Genomic DNA, 23,010 nt, shown 5'->3' with positions numbered 1-23,010 from the left:
CATTTACATAATCAAGAAGGAATTAATTTTATTTTTCCAAAGTTTATCCTTATTTACATTTCCATTGTGTCAAGGTAATAATTAATTAAGGTCAATTTAGTGAATATATCATTTTTTCTCTAGAAGTTCGTATTTTCTTAATAGGTGTGCCAAAGATAAAATCAACATTTATTTAGGACTAGAAGGAGTAATTAATTAGTATACCTTACCAAATTTTAACAAGGTTCCAATTGGCTCGTTAATAAGGTATATGGTCAAAATCAGGCTTGCCTAATTTTGTATGACTAACCGAAATCGGGGAGGCAGATCAAGGCTCGACCTCAGTTATATCGGACCATAGTACAGAGATGGATTGGTAAGCTCGTGGATCAATGGTCGATCGCGATCGAGACCAGCCGTGATTGAGATTGAAGCGAGAAAGAGATCAACCGAGATCAAAGGAATCATGTTAGGTCGAATAACATAAAGTCAAGATATCCGTGATCGGGCAAGGATCGTGGCAGAAATCTCGGCATGTATCGAGTCAGGACCGGTTATTTAGCCTATCATTGGATTTTCTTCTGTAGTTAGAATTATACCATAAATAGGATTCCTCTGCTACATAACAAGGATCCTAATCATTTTGTAATCAAAAGATATTCACGCATAATCAAGCAATATACTATATTTTTCTCTTTTAAAGCTTTTTTAAGCTCTTTTACTCAGTTCATACTTTTTTAGCAACCCTGTTGTAAGTTTAATTATTATCCTGTTTTAAGGGTAAACAGTTTGGCGCCCACTGTAGGGCTAAGGATAATAGAGATTGCCTGGTACAAATTTTTGTAATACACACTTTTTTACGTTTTCTCTTTGAAGTGTCTTTGATTACAAATTGAAAGATGTCAAACTCTCAGTCAGCACCTCAACACATTCACAATGATCTCAGCCAACACAGCGAGAATGAGAAGATTGTACCAGGAAACATTGCACCCCCTACTGACCTCGATGGAGTTTCGGCTGCAATCCCAATCGACGTCAGTTCCCATGTAGCCATCAATGGCAATGTGGTCGTCGATCCTAAAAGCAGCGTTCATGGGGGTACCCGATCAACTACTCAAAATGAGCATGGTGGTGAAGATGGCAGGATCAGCCTGCGAGTAATCTTCGAAATGTTGCAGGCCCAGCAAGAAGTAATAGCTCAGCTTTAAAAAATCAGAACCACACGCCGAGCAGGGTCGAACTCGAGTCGTCCGAAGAAATTGTGCACAGGGTCGAATGGACTTCGAGAAAATCGAATGAGAAGGAATCTTAGACAAATTGTGGTATCCTAAAGATGCTCGAAGAGTTGACGAAGCGTATCGAGATGGGAGAAAAGAAGATCGAGGAAAATGATAAGAATGTGGAAACCTATAAATCCAGGGTCGATCAAATCCCATGGCCACCTTTGATATTGAAAGGATTTGATTCTAAAAAGTTTGTGCAAAAACCCTTCCCCCTAGTGCGGCTCCAAAGCCAGTCCCCAAGAAGTTTCGTATGCTTGATATTCCTAAGTATAACGGGACAACTGATCCGAATGACTACGTCACCTCGTATACATGCGCCATCAAAGGATATGACTTGGAAGATGACAAAATTAAATCTGTATTGCTGAAGCAATTCGAGGATACTCTATCAAACGGTTCCATGATAGGGTATCATAATTTACCGCACAATTCTATTGGTTCGTTTTCTATGCTTGTGGATTCCTTAGTAAAGGCGCACGCCAGAGCCATTAAGGTTGCAACAAGTAAATAGGACCTATTCAAGGTAAGGCAGAAAGATAATGAGATGCTCAGGTTATTCGTATCTCGGTTCCAAATGGAGAGAATTGATTTACCACCGGTCAGTGATGATTAGGATGTGCAAGCCTTCACTTAAGGTATCAATGTTTGGAGTTCCATAGCTTCACAGTAGTTGAAGAAAAATTTGGTCGAGTATCCAACTGTCACTTAGGCCGATGTACATAATCGAGGTCAATCGAAGATCAGGGTCGAGGATGATCAACTGGGAACTCCTTCCGGTTCCGTTTATCCTAACAGGCCCATGGATAGAATCAAGAGGGATGTCGATCAAGATTCAATGTCAAATAGAGATCGATACCAACCGTACAATGGAGACCGAAGATGCAGCGGGTCTGGACGAAACTTTCACGGAATGAGAGGAGAAACGATCAAGGTCAAAGTTCACGGGGACTCGTGATCAAGGATGGTTTCGAAAGGGATGCCGGGCCTAAAGAAGCTCCACGATTGTCAGAATATAACTTCAGTGTAGATGCATTAGCCATCGTATTAGCCATCAAACGTATCAAGGATACTAGATGGCCTCGACTTCTGCAGACTGATTCGGCCCAGAGAAATCCCTACCAAATAGGAAAGTATCATGGCACCCATGGCCATAAAACAAAAGATTGTAGACAGCTAAGGGAGGAAGTAGCCCGATTGTTCAACGAGGGACACCTTCGGGAATTCATAATTGATCGGGCCAAGAATCACTTCAAAAATAGAGATTCAAATAGACAGAACGAGCAAGAAGAGCCACAACAAGTGATTCACTTGATCATTGGAGGGGTTGATATTCCTCAAGGACCAGTATTTAAACGCACCAAGGTGACGATCAATAGAGAAAATGGACTCAAGACTACTTACTGGAAGAAACCTTGTCTTTCAATGACGAGGATGCAGAAGGGATCGAACAACCTCACAATGATGCACTAGTAATATCTGTCCTTATGAGTAAAATTCAGGTTAAACGTGTTTTGATTGATCCAGGTAGCTCGGCCAGCATTATTTTATCAAGGGTCGTAGAACAACTCGGCCTACAAGATCAAAGTGTGCCTGTAGCCCGAGTACTTAACGGCTTCAAAATGGCAAGCATAACCACCAAATGTGAGATTATTTTTCCAATAAACGTGACCGAGATCATCTAAGAAACAAAGTTCCATGTGATCGAGGGTGACATAAGGTACAACGCACTGCTCGAAAGGCCTTGGATCCATAACATGAGGGCAATACCCTAGACACTTCACCAAGTTCTAAAGTTCCCAACATAGGAGAGAGTCAAACAATGAATGGGGAACATCCTTCCACCAAGGAGATGTTTGCAATCGATGAAGTGATATCATTATCGGCACTTTCATTAGTAAAGGGATCAGATTCGAAGGGAAACAGGAAGCCAAATTGCAACCACAATCACCAGCCTCGACCCAATCGGAGGAGCAGGGAATTTACGAGGATGATGACTATATGATACCTCGATCCTTCATAATCCCCGATGATTTGATGCCACAAAATCAATGGTTGAAGAGCTGGAACAAATCATACTGATCGAGCACTTGCCTGATCGAAAGGTATACCTAGGCACGGGGTTATTCTCGAGCTCAGGGAAAAACTTACTCAATTCCTTAAAGCTAATATGGATTATTTTTCCTGATCCCATCTTGATATGAAGAGATCCTACCGGAGATCACTACTCATAAACTGAGCTTGGATCTGATGTTTCACTCGGTGAAACAAAACAGGAGGCCTCAGTCTGAGGTAAAACATGCTTTTATCAAAGATGAGGTAAACAAACTTCTCAAAATAGGATCCATTTAGGAAGTAAAGTATCCTGAATGGTTGGAAATGTAGTGGTAGTCCCTAAGTAGGGAAACAAACTTAAAATGTACGTGTAGTCCCCTGCCTAACATCGATCATATGATCGATGCCACGGCTGCCACGAGACTCTTAGTTTTCTCGATTCCTACTCTGGGTACAACCAAATACATATGAACCCGGAGGACCAGGAAAAGACCTCATTTATTACTAAGTATGGTCCCTATTGTTATAATGTAATTCCATTTAGACTAAGAAATGCTTGTGTACCTATCAACACCGAGTAAATCAGATGTTCGAACAACGAAATCTATGGAAGTTTATATTGATGACATGCTAGTTAAGTCCCTACAAGCAAAGGACCATTTGAAGCATTTGCAAGAGAATTTCGATATACTAAGGAAGTACAATATAAAGCTCAACCCAGACAAGTATGCTTTTGGGGTTAGCTTGGGCAAGTTTCTCGGATTCATGGTGTCTAATCGGGAGATCGAGATCAACCCCGATAAAATCAAAGCTATCGAGGATATCAAGGTTGTAGATAATGTAAAGGTCGTGTAGAGTCCAACTGGGTGCATAGCTGCCCTAGGGCTATTCATCGAGATCCTCAGACAAAAGTCATCGATTCTTCTCACTACTTAGGAAGAAGAACAATTTTGCATAGACGCAGAGTGTTAGCAGGACTTATAGGAACTAAAGCAGCACTTATTGAGCCCGGCATTGCCTCATACCCCAAAAATGGGACGAACAACTTTACTTGTACTTGGCAGTCTCAGAGATAGCGGTAAGTGGAGTCCTAGTCCAAGAAGAACAAGATACGCAATTTCCTGTCTATTATGTTAGTCAGACCTTAGGTGAGGCCGAAACTAGGTATATCCTAAGTCATAAAAGTTAGCGCTTGCTTTGATAAGCGCCTCTAGGAAATTAAAACTGTATTTTCAATGTCATCCCATATGTGTTGTAACAATATATCCCCTTCGAAATATTTTGCATAAAACCAAACTTTTGGGGCGATTGGCCAAATGGGACATGGAACTCAGCGGGCACGATATTGAGTTTCGACCCCGAACAACCATCAAGTCTCAAATCTTGGTAGACTTCGTGGATGACTTCACGCTAGCCCTAGTACCAGAGGTTGAAAGATAATTGTTAATCAACTCGAGTACACCTTCGGGGATCTAGGCCCACTTTATGGATGGTGCTTCAAACATAAAGGGGTTCGGACTCAGCATCATGCTAAAACCACCCATAGATAACGTGGTTAGACAATCTATTTGAACTATAAAATTGACTAACAATAAGTCCAAATATGAAGCAATGATTGCAGGTCTCGGACTAGCCAAAGGCTTGAGAGCAGAGGTAGTCGAAGCCAAATACGACTGCCTCCTTGTTGAAAATCAGGTTAACGGGACCTTTGAAGTTTGGGAAGAGTGAATGCAAAGATACTTGGACAATCTACAAGTAACTCTACGCCGGTTCAAAGAATGGACTTTGAAACATGTGCCTCGAGATCAAAATAGCGAAGCCGATGCCCTCATGAACCTAGGCTTGTTAGTCGAAGACAACGAACTCAATGCAGGGGCTGTTGTACAGCTAATGAGGTCAAAGGTCGAAGAATCCCATGCCGAGATAAATTCCACAAGCTTGACTTGGGATTGGAGAAATAACTACATAGAGCACTTGAAGAACGGAATACTTCCTTCAAATCGAAAGGAATTGAGGGCCCTGTGTATGAAGGCAGCTTGATTTAGCTTGTCCGAAGAAGGAACCGTACTTAGAAGGATGTTCGACTCTCCGTTAGAAATATGTCTAGGACCGGGTGATACCGAGTATGTTTTGAGGAAAGTCCACGAAGGCACATTTGAGAATCACTCAGGCTCCAAATCGTTGGTCCGAAAGATAATCCGAGTCGGCTATTACTGGATTGATATGGAGAAAGATGCGAAGGAATTTGTGCAAAAATGTGATAAATGTCAACGGCCATGCTCTGATGATTCATAAACCCGGGGAGCTGTTGCGTTAGGTTTTATCCCCATGGTCATTCATGAAGTGGGGGTGAATATCGTTAACCCTCTTCCAACATCACCAGGTAAGGCTCAATTTATTTTATTTATGACTGACTATTTTTCTATGTGGGTTGAAGCACATGCCTATCAAAAGGTCAGGGAAAAAGAATTCATCGACTTCATTTGGGACCATATCATATGTCAATTCGGGATATCATCAAAAATTTCCTGCGACAACGGAAAACAGTTTGTCGGCAGCAAAGTAACAAAATTTCTTGAAAGTCTTAAGATCAAAAGGATCTTATCAACACCTTATCACCCTAGTGGAATTGGGCAAGCCGAATTGATCAATAAAACCATAATACAAAGTCGTAAGAAAAGGTTGACCAATTCCAAAGGAAAATGGAGAGAAGTCCTGCCCAAAGTCCTTTGGGCATATCGCACAACTTCAAAGTCCAGTACCGGGGCTACCCCATTCTCTTTGGTTTATGGAACCAAAGCTTTAATACATGTCGAAGTTGTGGAGCCAAGCAACAAAGGAATCGAATGACGAGGCAATGAATACAAGCCTGGAACTATTGGATGAATGACGTGAAGCTACCTTTGTTCGATTGGCCACCCAGAAACAACGAATCGAGAGGTATTATAATCGAAGAGCCAAACTTTGATACTTTAATGTCGGAAGCTTGGTACTAAGGAAGGTAACGCTAAACACCCAAAATCCAAATGAAGGAAAACTAGGAAGGGTTGTACCAAATTCTTGAAATCACAGGAAAAGGATCCTACAAGCTCGGCACGACGAACAATTACCAAACAATTGGAACATATCGCACTTAAAATGATACTACTACTGAGGTATGGCCCCTTCCATTTTCATTTATATTATAAACTAACTCTTGTAGGTGTTTGATCAAAAATAGCAATGGAATCCTCGACACGAAGTCTTTAGGTCTGAAAGCAAGCGTTGCACTCTTTTTCCCTTAGACCGGTTTTGTCCCAAATGGATTTCCCGATGAGGTTTTTAATGAGGCAACCATTGATCATGCTAACTTAGAATAATTCAACAGTATCCAAGGCTTGTTTACAATCAAACTCAACTTTGTTGCAAGGAAATTACTTCATGGCATAAGTGTCTCAATAGGAAAATTTGTAAGGGCCAAATGGTCTACGAACCGTGCCCACGTAGTTTGCTCGAGTCCTGGCATCGAACATGTACACATGTATAATTAATTATAAAGAGAAGTATTTTTCCTTGCCAATATCTCATGCCTTAGAAAAATTCTTATACTTTACAATTTCATACTCTCTATCTATTATGCAAACATGCTTAAGGGCCGATCATAACCAGAGTTCAAACAATTACCCTCATGATCGGGGACTGCCATCCAAAAATTAAATGAGATCAAACTGTTAAAACTTTGAGATCATAATACCATTTAGGCAACTCTCATTTTTTATAGACCATAGCCACCCCAATCGGGGACTGACACTTTGGGCAAGCTCAAAGTAAAATGGGACAATAAGCCCTGGGGGAAAATTTCGAACTAAAGAGGCTACAACCAAATTAACACGGCTCAGAGGCGTCCAAATTTTGCCTTTGAATTCTTTCATAAACCGGTTAAAAGGGCTACCCCCAGAAAAATCATAAAAGGCTTCGATAATATCAAGCCTCAAAAACTCTAAAGAGTACAAAATTGTTCGAACTAAAGAACAATTCCTAATTTCATGCTAAGGCATTACAACCTTTGTGAACACGAATGATAAATAAAGGGAAAACTTTAAAAGCTAAAAAGGGTAGAAAATCCTTATGTATATGATTAAACGATAGTTCTACAAAGGCCAGATTAGCCAAATACAAAATTTACAAAGGCCCAAGGGCTACTTTCACTTCGAGTTCGAGAGATCCTTCTCACTCGATTAGAAATCCTAAGGGCTACCTAATTTCGAGTTCGAGCATATTCTCACTCGATCATTAAGCTTAAGGGCTATATAAACTTAAATTTGAGTTATCATTAAATTCAGAGTCGCCACTTGGGATAAATATGGTGTCCAAAGTCACCGGTTTAAAATCCTGAATCGAGGAAGTTGACTCTATTTATAGTCTGCGAACACAGAAATCTGGGTAAAGAATTCTATTAACCAAGGAGAAGGTGTTAGGTATTTCCGAGTTCCGTGGTTCTAGCACGGTTGCTTTGATCATACTTGGCTTATTGAATTGTCTAATTACTTACTTTCGGAACCTATGTGCATTTGCCTTTTTTAATTAAGAAATTATCTTGAAAATAGGTCACGTGTACGTGTACCCATTTGCCTGGTGCGTCAAAAATCATGTCACGCGAACGTGTCCACCATTAGCAACGCTTTATTATTATTAAGAAAGTTTAGTCGAAGTTGCATGAACGCATACTCCGATTTTGTTTTCAGAATATTAATCATGTCACGTGAACGTGTACACAATCACAACGATATATTAAACGTGCCTAAAGCAACTACGAGTGTCATTTTTAGTATCTAGGTTATAATACTTAATAAGAGGGCCATAGGTGATTTAATCGTGGATGACACACCTCCCACTAATTTTCTTTAAATGAGTTGTACCGATCTAAAACGGTCTAAAGATGTTCAGATTTGGGTTTAAGTTCAACCTAGTCCTACTCAATACAAGCATGCATGGGATAATCTTAAACAATTAATTATTTGAGCAAGTTCCAGGCTTGTAATAAGCCCAGAAACGAAACATGAAATTAGGCTTGGGATGAGGCCAAAAATGAGAGTGAAGTAGCAAAAGGCACGGAGATTTAATTGGGCCAATTACAAAGGCCTAGCTCTTTAGGACAAAGCTCCATTTTTTACAACTTGTTTTCATTATGGCTACAGCAAACTTCATTAAATTAACTCCTAAGATTAAACAATGTACTAAACCAAAACAATACAAAAACACATTAGCTAAGCTAAGGCTGAAATGCCCCAGCTTGAAACGTGATTGGGCTATTTCGGCTTGAGCCCATATCAAGCTTCGTTCGAATCTTAACATTCCTCTTAACAAATTTTAGCCCAAATCACTTGCAAATTTCTAACAAATTAAATGGTTTACCCTAAGACCAATTCTCATCATGTTATCAATACAAAACTTTGAACTTTCCTTATTCAAAAACTATAATAGCCTGCACACAAATTCATCCTACCATTGTCCCACTATAATAAAATTCCTAACTCTAAACAAAAGCGAGCATGATTCAGAGCGCATGGCTTATTAATGGACTTAGTCATATATTCTCCCAACTCTAAACGTGAATTCATATAAATAACATTAATGGTAAACATGTTGAAGGTATTCAATCACTTAAGCTAATATGACAGCTAACTAATAGCGGTTTTAACACAGTCCCACATACTAAACTTGTAGGTATAGCTGAAGTTGCCTAGCAAAATATAAAGAACTACTAAAACTAACTATAGCTTTCAACACTCAAATACCATGACTAACAGCAGTGAACATCAAATTTAAGGGTAAACTAACTCAAATAAGTGGGAGAAAAATTACAAACAAAGGAAAAACAAGGAAACACATTAAACAAAATAGATCTGGAGCTTTTCATTTTCCAGCCACCATGTTATAACCACATTTTGCTTTTGTGAGAGTACATGGATACAACAAAAGGGAAGGTAATTTCTGATATCAGTTAGAGTGAATCAATAAGGAAGATCAACAGCAGTGAACAACAATGAGAATCAGAACCAAATAGCTTCAATGACCAACTATTTTCAGCTTGGAAAACTAGCGATTTTTCATAAGAAAACCTTTAAGTTCTAAAAGAAAACTCAGAAGGCAATTCGAGCCAACTTGATAGATGCAGAAAACCTTTTTTGTATTTTCAGGGTATCAATCTCTGCCTAAAAATGGAGGAAAAGTGTCTTTATATAGGTGATTCTAGGGCAGCCCTAACCTGGTTTGTTAATTCCCCTTCTACCCCTTTAAATTTGTTATTTCACCTCTTAGACCCTGAAAAACAGCTTAGCTGTCCCTATTTCTTGGCATACAAGCCTTGTCTTATCCTTTAGAAACTTCTATGCTAACAGAAAATATTCCTTAAGACTCAAAATACCCAAATTAACCCCTGACACCCCTGTTACCCTCCTAGACTAAACCAATACGGACCATCTGACCCCCAGACTTGGGCCCAAATGAGTGGGCTTCTATTGCCCAGGTCTGGCTCACTAGAAGCCCAATAGGCGCCCCCAAACATGTAATAGTACGACAAGGAATGAACCTCAGAAACAAAGTCATTATGGCTACAAACTAATGGTTAAACAAACCAAAAGAAACTCTAATTAACTATAATCATCAAACATGAACTAACTGGTTAACCTCAAAAAAAATAATGAATCTAGAAACATTGATTGAAATTAATTAATGCATTGACTGGTTAATTAATCGAAAGAGAGAAAAGAAAGAAAAAATAAAACCTAATAAAATAACAATATGGACAAATTGATAACACTTTTTTCTTTTTCTTTTAAATTCTAAACATGAATCAAAATACCAAAATGAAACATACAAGGATGAGGCTATACCTATTGAGAAATCAAAGGGCAAAATCTGATCCGGGTCTCTGCTCGGGCTTCGATATAGCTCAAAATTAATCCCAAATGATTGTTCTTTCCAAGAACAAACATTTGGGGTGAGTTTCGGACTATACGAATTGAAGAAATCGCGGAGGAAGGAACATGCAAGAACAAGTGCTACCTCTTTTACTTTTAGATTTGAAATTCGACTGGTTCGAGGAAGATTCAGGGGAAATAGTTCATAGATTTGGAAAAGAAGGGGAAAGGTCGTTGTAGGGTGAAGATTTGGGTAGGTTTGAGAGCCGGCCGCCGCCGTGAAATGATTTCCTATGGGTGGCAGCTAGGGTTTAGGCTATTTAGTTTGAGAGGAGCTTAGGGCGGCTAGGGTTAGGAGGTTAGAGAGGGGTGAGGAAATGGGGGGTCTCTGGGGTTGGGGGTTGTTAGGACATATATATATGGTGGGGGATTGGCCAGTTCTCGACCGACGGATCATAGGGAATGAACAGCTGAGATTAAATGCCTCAAAACAGCATCGTTTTGTTTAATTGGGGTGTTGGACCGTGTTATCCGGTTTGGGCTGGGGCGGATCGGTGGGATTTTGGGTCAATTTTGAACCCTGGCCCAATTCCAAAACCAAATTAAACCCTCTTCCAATTCTTTTCTCTTTTTGTTTTCCTTTCCTTTCTCTAAGTAATTAAAAAAACTAAATTAAAATCCTGAATTAATTTAAATTATAAAATTGATCTAATTATCTAATTATAATATTATAAAAATTAGTTGCTCCTAAATTACAAAAGAACAATTACTAATCTAAAATTAAAAAGCTAAAAATGTAAAAATGAACCATTTATTGATTTTCATTTTAGTAGAAAACTTAATTAACTAATTAATCCTAAAAACATGGGAACAAACTCTAAATGTAATGCATGCCATTTTTTTGTATTTTTTCATGATTTCAATAAAAATAAACATGCACAGAAAATGCAAACAATTAGCAAAAATTCATACAAAATCCCATAAAATTGCAAATAATTGAAAAATATTATTTCTTTAATTTATAGGAATATTTCACATAAGGAAAAATCATGTTCTCACAGCTGTGCCTCTTTGATCGGAAACACGAAGAGTTTTCTGGCAAAGATAAAGTGAGCGGATCCGAGCAATTTTTGCCCGTTTGAATACTCTGTGGGAAGCATTTTTGAAAGATCTGACCGAGCCTTGCTTCCAAGGTTGCCTACATATCCTTGGCTATAAAGGAATCAGGTCAATGTAGTTCAAAAGGTTTTGGTAGCTGAGACTATCGGGAAGCTGTGATTTCACTGTTGCTGCTGTTGTTACTGCTTGCTGAACTCCTTATTACACTGAAGCAAAATAAAAGAAGCTAGGCTAAACTATGATCTATGAATTACAAGAATCCTATCTGCCATCTTCAAACTTGGTTTTGCTGCTTCTATCATTCTGTTGTTCATCTTGAACTATTAACCTGTACTTTCGAGGCGAATTTCTGTTGTTGCTAACGCGAATTGAATTATGGAATGGGTTCCCTTGCTTTCCAGGTGAGTGCTTGATTGCCGAAACTTGAACTGTGTTCCCTTGTTCTCTAGGTGGGCGCCTGATTAACAAAAACTTGAACTGTATTCCCTTGTTCTCTAGGTGGGCGCCTGATTGCCAAAACTTTAACTGTATTCCCTTGTTCTCCAGGTGAGCGCTTGATTGCCAAAAACTCGAACTGTATTCTCTTGTTCTCCAGGTGGGCGCCTGATTGCCAAAAACTTTAACTGTATTTGCTTGTTCTCCGGGTGGGCGCCTGATTTCCAAAAACTTTAACCATATTCCCTTGTTCTCCAGGTGGGCGCTTGATTGCCAAAAACTTTAACTATATTCCCTTGTTCTCCAGGTTGGTGCCCGATTGCCAAAAGCTCGAATTGTATTCCCTTGTTCTCCAGGTGGGCGCCTGATATCCAAAACTTTAACTATATTCCCTTGTTCTCCAGGTGGGCGCTTGATTGCCAAAAACCTCAAACTGTATTCTGTAGTTTTCTAGGTGGGCGCCTGATTGCCAAAAGCTTGAACTGTATTCCCTTGTTCTCCAGGTCGACACCTGATTTCCAAAAGCTTTGAACTATATTCCCTTATTCTCTATCTGGGCGCCTAATTGCCAAAACTTTAACTATATTCTCTTATTCTCCAGGTGGGCGCCTGATTGCCAAAAACTTTAACTGTATTCCTTTGTTCCCTATGTGGGCGCCTGATTGCAAAAAACTTTAACTATATTCCCTTGTTCTCTAGGTGGGCGCCTGATTGCCAAATACACGAACTGTATTCTCTTGTTCTCCATGTGGGTGCCTGATTGCCAAAACTTTAACTATATTCCCTTATTCTCCAGGTGGGCGCCTGATAGCCAAAAACTCGAACTGTATTCCCTTGTTCTCCAGGTGGGCGCCTGGTTACCGAAACTCAAACTGTATTCCCTTGTTCTCCAGGTGGGTGCCTGATTGCCAAGAGCTCAAACTGTATTCCCTTGTTCTCCAGGTGGGCTCCTGATTGCCAAAACTTTAGCTATATTCCCTTGTTCTCCAGGTGGGTGCCTGATTGCCAAAAACTCGAACTGTATTCCCTTGTTCTCCAGGTGGGCGCTTGATTACCAAAACTCAAACTGTATTCCCTTGTTCTCCAGGTGGACGCCTGATTACCAAAAGCTTGAACTGTATTCCCTTGTTCTCCAGGTGGTGCCTGATTGCCAAAACTTTAACTGTATTCCCTTAGTCTCTAGGTGGGCACCTAATTGCCAAAAACTCGAACTGTATTCCCTTGTTCTCCAGGTGGGCGCTTGATTACAACAAAATAGACAAAACAATGAAACTTTTCTGCTCCAGTTTGGTATCTGGGCACATCTGTGAGTCTTAATCAAATCATGTTACCCAAAATCTCTAAAAATTTAAAAGCTAAATTCCATTATCCAGGAAGGTCTTGAAAATTTCAAATCGAATCTCATCTCAAGAGAGAAAGCTTTAACGCCAACTTATATTTTCTATAGGTAGAGGTTATGCTAAATCTTGTTATCTATGAAGGTCTTGGAATTCAACTAAGTCCCATTATCCAGGAGGGTCCTGAGAACTTTTAAAATTAAATCCCACTATCCAGGAGGGCCCTGAAAATTTTAAACTAAATCCCATTATCCAGGAAGGTCCTGAAAACTTATGGTTGAACCTGTCCGGTATATGCTTTCCTCACGGAGGGTTCCTCCGGAATAAATAAAATTTCTTGTCCCTATTTTTATCAGTTTTGAAAATGTGGTGGTTAGTTTGCGACATACTTGTTGAAGGTGGCCTTTTCACTGTCATGCTTTGTTCTGACTGGTTGCCTTGAACTGGCCAAGAATTGTTTGCCTTTCTGACTAAATTTCAACCACAGGACCTTGAATGACCCGAGTGCTCTGCACTCAACCCGCTGTTTTACATTTCTGTCCTTTCTACCTGAACCTTTGTATCCACCACAAAATTCCCAAACCACTCGACCAATGGAACTTTCACTAAAGCCTTATTTTCCATTTTGTATCATGTTATTTCCGGTATGCTTTGGCCGCACTTTGCTTTGTGTAATTTGGAAGTTTGTAGAAAGCTTTGAAATCCTTTCTTACTTTCTTAAACAAGGTTAACATTGGAAAAGCCTTAGAGAAATAAACCCAAAAGAATTGAAATACAATGACTTCGAGGGTAAAGAAATAAAGAAGAAAACTTGAAAGAGGATGACTGTTTGAGGGAGAAAAGGAAAAGAGACTTATCTGAGCGAGGTTAGCTGGCGCCAATGATCATGACATGTATTTTGGATTAATCAACCTAACCTGTTCAACCAACCACCTCTCAATTGTCATACTTTATGCCCCGAGATCTCCACAACCCAATCTCTTCGCCAAGTCACTGACCTTGTTCGGCTTGCGGTGCCCTGAAGGGTTTTCACCGACAAACCTCTCTCATTAGTTCATCTCTCAACTCACTGTTGCCTTACGGTGCCCGCGAAGGGTTTCACTAATAAGACTCTCTCATTTTGATTTCTCTCAACTTTCCGTCGCCCGATGGTGCCCATAAGGATTTTTACCAATAGGACTCTCTCATTTATTCATTTTCCCTTGTGTAGCACGGAGTGTTGCCCCTGATGCGAATCATACCTCTATCTCGCTCGACTTGGCACTCTCAAATATTGGTCGGAAGGTCTTTTTTGGACCGTAATGTGAGCTTTTGGATGGGGTTAGAAGGAAAGGATAAAGGATCAAAACAACTTGAATGGGTTCGCAATTACAACTTTTGGAATTATATCTTTTACAAAACCACAACTTCTGACCCAGTTTCTTTGCCTGGGGCTTTTGAATTTTTATTTTGATGGGACTGAACCGTGAAGTTGCCTACGTATCCTTAAAAGGAATCAGGTAGAATGTAGTTCTTGTCATAGGAATTGCTTTGTTGTTGTTACTTTTCTCTTTTCTTTTTCTTCCTCTCTTTTTTCTTTTCTTTTCTTCTTTTTTTTCTTCTTCTTTTTTTTCTTTTGCATTCTTTTCTTTCTCTTTTCTCTTCCCTTTTCCTCTTTTCTTCTTTATTTACCTTTTGTGTTCGTGTTTCTAAACTTTGCTACTGATTCCAAAAGAAGGGTATGAAAGAAAATAAATAAGGCTCAAAGGGGTAACAATGGATAAAGTGTTTAGATAGCAGAATAAAATACCATCGTCATTCCAATCTTCGAGACATGCCAAGTACAAACAATAATTAGACAAACCAAAGAAATCATACATAATATCTTTTGACTGCATCAGAATTGATAGTCATATCTATACATTTGACTTTCTATATCTATTAAATATAAAGCACTATTGGACAACACTCTTATTACAATGAACGGCCCCTGCCAATTTGGAGAGAACTTGCCTTTCGCTTCAGCTTGATATGGAAGGATGTGTTTCAATACTTGCTGACCCACTTCAAATTTCCAGGGATGCACCTTCTAGTTGTATGCTCTTTCCATTCTCTTTTTATACAACTGGCCATGACACGCCAATCTTTTCTCGTCAATCAGACTCAATTGCTCCAAACGGGTTTTGACCCATCATCATCATCAATTTCGGCTTCAGCAACAATCCGAAGGGATGGAATTTCAACTTCCATGGGTATCACTACTTTAGTGCCATATACCAACAAATAAGGAGTTGCACCTACTGAAGTGCGAACAATAGTGCGATAACCCAACAAAGCAAAGGGAAACTTTTCATGCCATTGCCTGGAACCTTGCACTATTTTCTGAAGTTCTTCTTTATGTTCTTGTTGGCCGCCTCAACAGCTCCATTTTCCTTGGGGTGATACGGAGTGGAATTTCGATGCATGAACTTAAACTGTTGACATACTTCTTTCATCAAATGACTGTTAAGATTAGCACCATTATCTGTGATGATCACCTTTGGGATTCCAAACCAACAAATGATATTTGAATGAATGAAATCAACCACTGCCTTCTTGGTCACAGATTTGAAAGTCTTAGCTTCAACTCACTTAGTGAAAAATCGATGGCCACCAGAATGAACCTGTGCCCGTTTTATACCGCGGGCTCAATTGGTCTAATGACATCCATGCCCCAAGCAACAAAGGGCCACGGTACAGACATTGTATGCAACTCAGATGGTGGCAAATGAATCAAGTCTCCGTGTACCTGGCATTGATGACACTTGCGCACAAAGCTAATGCAATCACGTTCCATGGTGAGCCAATAATACCCTGCTCGGAGAATTTTTTTTGCCATAACATACCCACTCGTATGTGGCCCGCAAACCCTGGATTGCATTTCGGTCATGATAATTGTGGCTTGTTTAGCATCTATGCACCTCAATAGCCCAAGATCTGGAGTTCTTTCGTACAAAATTCCCCTACTCAAGAAAAATCCACTAGCCAAATGCTGAATTGTTCTCTTTTGATCACCTATGGCTTGTACCGGATATACCCCCATCCTGATGTATTCCCTGATATCATGGAACCATGGTTCACCATCAAGTCCTTCCTCAACCACATTATAATAAGCATGCTGATCACGAACTTGAATGTGCAGAGGGTCAACATAAGCTTTATCCGGATGGTGCATCATTAACGCTAAGGTAGCCAAAGCATCGGCAACCTCATTATGGATCCTTGGGATATTCCTGAATTCTATTGATCGAAAACGTTGACAAAGATCATGCAAATATTGCCGATACGGTATGAGCTTCAAATCCCGTGTCTCCCATTCTCCTTGAATCTGGTGCACCAAAAGATCTAAGTCTCCCACGACCAAGACTTCCTAAACTCCTATATCTACGGCTAACCTCAATCCCAAAATGCATGCCTCTTACTCAGCCATGTTGTTGGTATAATATAAACGAAGTTGAGACGTAGCAGGGTAGTGATGCCCTATTTCAGAAAAAAGCACGGACCCTATTCCGACACCTTTCATGATAGCGGCTCCATCAAAGAAAAGTTTCCAACCTGGTTTTTCAACCTGATCCACCTTGTCAATATGCATCACCTATTCATTGGGAAAATACGTTCTTAACGGTTCATACTCTTCATCCACCGGATTCTCGGCCAAATGATCGGCCAATGCTTGGGCTTTCATCGCGGTCTGAGTCACATAGATGATGTCAAACTCTGTGAGCAAAATCTGCCACTTTGCAAGTCTTCCTATGGGCATAGGCTTTTGAAAGATATACTTTAGAGGATCCAGGAGAGAAATAAGGTAAGTAGTGTATGACGATAGATAATGCTTCAACTTTTGTACCACCCAAGTCAGGGCGTAACATGTCCTTTCAAGGGGAGTATACTTAACCTCATATAATGTGAACTTCTTGCTGAGATAATAGATGCTTGTTCCTTTTTGCCGGTGATGTCATGTTGACCCAGTAAGCAACCGAACGAATTGTCCAAGACTGTCAAATAAAGAATTAAAGGCCTCCCTATTTCCGGCGGGACCAACACAGGTGGGTTTGACAAGTACCCCTTGATCTTATCAAATGCCTCCTGCACTCATCAGTCCATTTGACCGCAACATCTTTCTTCAGCAACTTAAAGATGGCACACAAGTTGTCGTTAGTTGAGCAATAAACCTACTGATGTAGTTCAATCACCTGAGCAAACTCATCACCTTAGTCTTGTTCCTTGGAGGTGGAAATTCTTGGATAGCTTTGATCTTTGATGGGTCCAACTCAATGCCTCGACGACTAACTATGAATCCCAACAATTTTCCTGATGGAACACCAAATGCACACTTGGCAGGGTTGAGCTTAAGATTGTACCTGCGGAGCCTTTGGAAAAACTTCCTCAAATCTCCGATATGGTCGTCCTGTTGGTTTGACATTACGATCACATCATCCACATAAACGTCAATCTCCTTGTGTATCATGTCAAGGAACATAGTAGTCATTGCCCTCATGTAAGTTGCCCCAACATTTTTCATACCAAATGGCATTACCCGGTAGCAATAAGTTCCCCATGGTGTGATGAATACTGTCTTTTCTACATCCCCCTCATCCATCAAGATCTGGTGGTACCCGCATAGCAATCCACAAAAGAACCGATCTCATGCTTGGCATAGTTGTCAATCAAAATGTGGATATTTGGCAATGGAAAATTATCCTTTGGACTCGCTTTGTTGAGATCGCGGTAATCAACGCACACCCTGGTCTTGCCATCCTTCTTTGGCACTGGCACAACATTAACTAACCAAGTGGTGTATCGCGTGAATCGAATGACCTTTGCATTTAACTGCTTTGTGATTTCTTCCTTGATCTTCACACCCATGTCAGTTTTGAACTTCCTTAACTTCCGCTTGACGAGAGGGAATGTCGGGTCAGTGGGCAATTTGTGAACTAGCATGTCAGTACTCAGACCCGGCATGTCGTCATATGATCATGCAGAAATATCTTTATATTCAAATAGTTCTTTGATTAATTATTCCTTAATTTGTGGTTCCAAGTGTACACTTATCTTGGTTTCCCTGATATTATCTGGATCCCCTAAATTGATTGCCTCAGTTTCATTCAAATTAGGCTTGGGTTTCTCTTCAAAGTGACTTAGATCTTTACTTATTTCTTCAAATGCTTCATTTTCATCATATTCTATTTCATCAACACACTTTATTTCTTAGATTATTATTTCAGAGTTAGATTGGCTTTTAAGACTTGGCTGAAGATTACTCATGCATGTCATGTCATTGAAACTAGCATAAAAAGAACTGTACAAAGAAAGAAAAAAAATGACACTATCAGGAGTAATGGAAAAGGGAAATTGCATTTCGTTGAAAATAAAGGATAGAAGGGTTTGTACATCAAAATAGATGGAAAATAAAATCTGAATTACAACCCTGGAATAATCCAGATAAACTGAAAGGAAAACAAAGCAAACTATCAAAACTTCTTCCGGATAGGGAGAGGAGTGGAATCCTAATTGTTAATCTTCACTTTTAGCCCAACAAACTGCATATCCGCTTTGCTGGAAACTTCCCCAGTTTCTACCATGTCCACTTCGTCAAACAAACTTTGGAATCTTTTAACCAATTCCTCATCAAAATCAACCACATGCCTTGGAACTATTGTCACTGGACGCTTCACAAACCCTTCTTTGGTGAAAGACCTGGAGAGATATGGGACTGGATTAGGGAGCGACCATGCCTTCTTTTTCAGCTTTCGAGCCTTCTTCACATCATCCCCTATAGGCTTGAACCCCAAACCAAATATGCCCAGATTTTCATGCAAGGACACTGGATGCACGATACCTTACAAAGATGTACCCAGACCCTTTCCCAGCATAATACCATTTTTCCACATCTCGGTTGCTACCATGATGATTGCAGAAGCTAATTTTGGACCTGGGATGTATTCCCCATCCGGAACCTTTTCAACTGATACCGTTTAGGACAATTGATAGACCCATGGCCCCTTATCCTCTTCAACTTCAATAAATGGGATGGAGGTATCATTGAAAGCACATAAATTCTCATCGCCATGTACGACGATTTCTTGTCTATCCCATTCGAACTTTACCATCTAATGTAAAGAAAATGGAACCGCCTTGGCATCATATATCCAAGGCCCACCCAACAGCAAATTGTAAGAAATTGCCACATCTAGTACCTGGAACTCAATGGTGAATTCGACTGGTCCTATTGTCAACTCAAGCATGATGTCGCCAACAGAGTCTCCCCCCCCTCAAAACCTCGGTTGCATATGATTTTCTAGTGAATCCTCTCATCATCAACTTTTAACTTGTTCAGAGTAGAGAGGGCAGATGTTTGCACTGGAACCATTGTCAACTAACACCCTTGTGACCACAGACTCTTCGCATTTCACTGTGAGATAGAGGGATCGATTGTGTTCCGTACCCTCTAGAGGCAAATCATCATCCGAGAATGTGATCCTGTTAGACTCAAATATCTTATTGACAATTTTCTCCAAATAGTTCACTGTGATTTTGTCGGGGACATGAGCTTCGTTCAGAATATTCATCAGGGCCCGGCGGTGCTCATCTGAATAAATCAACAATGATAACAGGGAAATCTAAGCAGGAGTCTTTCTCAACTGTTCTACGATGGAGTAATCTTGTACTATCATATTTCTTAAAAACTCCTCTGCCTCTTCTTCACTGACCAGTTTCTTCACTAGAACTGGATTGTCCTTGAGTGTTTTAGCTTTCCTTTACTCTTCCCGGGCAAAGCATCTCCTTGTGAGTTATTCCATGGGCCTCGTTAACTTCCTCTTTCACTTCCTTCTCCTTATAGGTCACTATCACTCGCTCATAGTTCCATGGGATAGTCTTGGTGTTAGCTACCGGTAGCTGGGTCACAGGTTTGATAATGATAAGGTACGTGTGAGCACCCTCCACAATTATGACTGGTTTATTTGCGACCCCTAGCACAATCGCCGTTGGTTTTTCTTGCTTTGCTATAACATCACTTGGGGACCTCTATTCAACTACCACAACTGGCTTATCATTTGGCATGCTCAACTTGTCCGCCGATCCTTCGGCTATCAAATAGGTTGCTTTTGTGCCAATCGGATCTTTAACCGACTTACTTTCGCTAGACCGGATCATCATGACAGATTGTGAAGGCTTTTTGGGATTCACATCTTTGTGCACTATCTCAATCATGTGTGCTTCAGCATGGGCTGGCAATGGGTTCTGATTGATGTTGGGTGCTTCTGGGCTCTGGACCATAATCTGGTTCGTATCAATAAGCTCTTGGATGGCGTTCTTCAAATGCCAAAACTTTTCTATGTCGTGCCCTGGAGTATCAGAACAGTACGGACATCTGAGAGAATAATCTAGGTTCTTTGGAGGGGGTTTGGTAGTTTTGACTCAATTGGCCTCAAAACATCTAACTGCCTCAACCTTTGAAATAAGCTGGTATAAGATTCCTCGAGTGGGTTGAAAGTTTTCTTCCGTTGCAACCTTTCATTCCTGAATTCTGGCTTGGCTCAAGAATTTGGACCAGTGGGGTTTCGGTATGTTTGTGGTGGTGGGTAAGGGTTTCGTGGGGCTGGTGCGCACCATTGCAGGTGAGGAGGGGGTTGAGCATATGACTGTGCATGATGGACATGATATTGGGGTGGCCTGACTGAGTATTGAGGCTCTGGTAGTGGGAAATAGTACGGGGATGGACTATATGAAGTTGGGGTATAGGGTTGAAGCTGGGGTCTAGGTTGGGTGTAGTGGGTAGGAGAATCCCCTGGTCCATGCCATGATCCTAAAACGACCATAACAACATCCTCTTTCTTATTTTTCCCAAACACGCCTCCAGTGCCGTTCTGGATTGCCTGCGTAGTTGCTTTGATGGCGGAGTAACTCTTGATCTTGATTGATTTGAGGCCTTCCTCTACTATTCCTCCCATTTTTACTACATCATTAAAAGACTTACCTATGGCCGAGATCAGAGACCAAAGTAAGTAGGCTCCAAGGCCTGTAGAAAGTATTCCACCATTTCGTTCTCCTCCATTGGAGGGTTAACCCTTGTTGCCTGTTCTCTCCAGCAGAAACCGTATTCCCTGAAGCTTTCACTAGGCTTCTTCTCAACTTTAGTTAAAGACAAACGATATGGAACAGTCTCGATATTGTATTGGAAATGACGAGCGAATGCTTGGGCCAAATCATCCCAAGTATACCATCTGCTGTGATCCTAACGAGTGTACCACTCCAATGTCGCGCCACTCAGATTCTGGCTAAAGTATGCCATTAACAGCTCATCTTTCCTACCGGCTCCTCTAATTTTACTACAGAATCCCCATAAGTGGGCTGCGGGATCTCCGTGCCCGTCATCAAGTCAAACTTGGGAATTTTGATCCCAACAAGTAGCTATACATCAGGGAACAAACACAGATCTTTGTAGGCTACACTTACTTGACCTCCCAACCCTTGCATGTTTTTGAGTGATTTTTCCAGTTTTCTCACCTTCCTAAATATCTCCTCTTGTTCCGGGTTTTTAGGTGGTTTCTCAGTCTCAACAGCGAGGTCGAAACGAGAAGTGTATGAGTAATGCTCTGGGGCCTTGAAAGTAGGCTCTAGGGGATAGTACTAATTATCTTGGGTCTGGAATAATGGATCACCTGGTGGAGGTGCTACGAAAATAGGGGTAGCTTGTGGAGGGGGGTATGGGGTTGTTTTGGCTGGTGGAGCTTGTATAGTTTGGGAAGTGGTGCCATGATAGTGGTGGTAAGGGGTGAAGTTTGGTGCATGATGTGGGGATTAATCTGTAGCGGGAAGTTCTTGGAACTGAGGTAGCGGTGGGATAAAAGCAGGGTTGGCGGGGTATGATGGTGGGGGATGCCCTTTCATCCATGCTTGGTACATCTCTGCCATTTGGGGTTTCAACTTATGTAACTCCTCTTTTAGACCAACCTCACACTCCTCCACCTCTCTCAGTGGATCAATAATACTTGCATCTAGTTCTTGGCCAGCCATGATCAACTTGTTTTTAGATCTGGTGTTGTACGGATAGATTGCCAGAATGCCAAACAAACTAACAACCTTCTTGTTCTCAATAACAACAGCAACTTGTTGTTGTTTAAGATTTAACAGATAGGCAACCTCATATTTGAGATGCAATGCACCTAAATAGTTAAAGCTTCTATCGTGTATTTGAGCGGCTGCATGTTTTATCCCGGCTTTTAACTAACTTTTCTCATTTTTGCTCTTTCTCTTCTCTCTCTTTTTCTTTTCACTCCAACTTATCTTTGACCACTATTGGACTTTCCCACTTGTTTTTGGTTACTCCCCTATTACTTTGCACTCGTTTTTCTCTCTTGTCTTGCCATTAGTTCTTTCCCCTCAATTTCCTTTTATTTTCCCTCCTCTTTTCCCTTTTCATTTTATGGTTATGATCGAATCCTATGGGGATTGCCTACGTATCATGACGCCGCATGAATCAGATCATTACGTAGTTCAGGGGATAAATGAGAAATAAAAGAAAGACACATTTTGATTTTTTTTCAAAGTTTTTAAAATAAAACATTCTAGGTTTTTCCTATTACAACGACTCCACCCTACAAACTTAAACATTTTCTAAAACTTAAAACAAGACTCGAAATGGACTAGCAGACTCTAAAAGAAATTGCAATACAAACTTGAAAGATAAAATCAATAATACATAAGTGCTTCCACTGTTGCTCCAGTTGGCCTTGCTGCGGTCCTATGCGCCAAATCTTCTTTGAGACGAAATAGGTCATCCATGATCTTTCGGAAGAAAATCATAATTGAAGCGAAGAAAATGGACCTGGTCATGTCTTCGCACTCATTGCACTTTATCACAATGTAGTTCGCAATCCTCCT

The sequence above is a fragment of the Nicotiana tabacum genome, chromosome 18, assembly GCF_000715075.1.
Source record: "Nicotiana tabacum cultivar K326 chromosome 18, ASM71507v2, whole genome shotgun sequence".
Lineage (NCBI taxonomy): Eukaryota > Viridiplantae > Streptophyta > Magnoliopsida > Solanales > Solanaceae > Nicotiana > Nicotiana tabacum.
Note: the sequence above shows the minus strand (reverse complement) of the source record.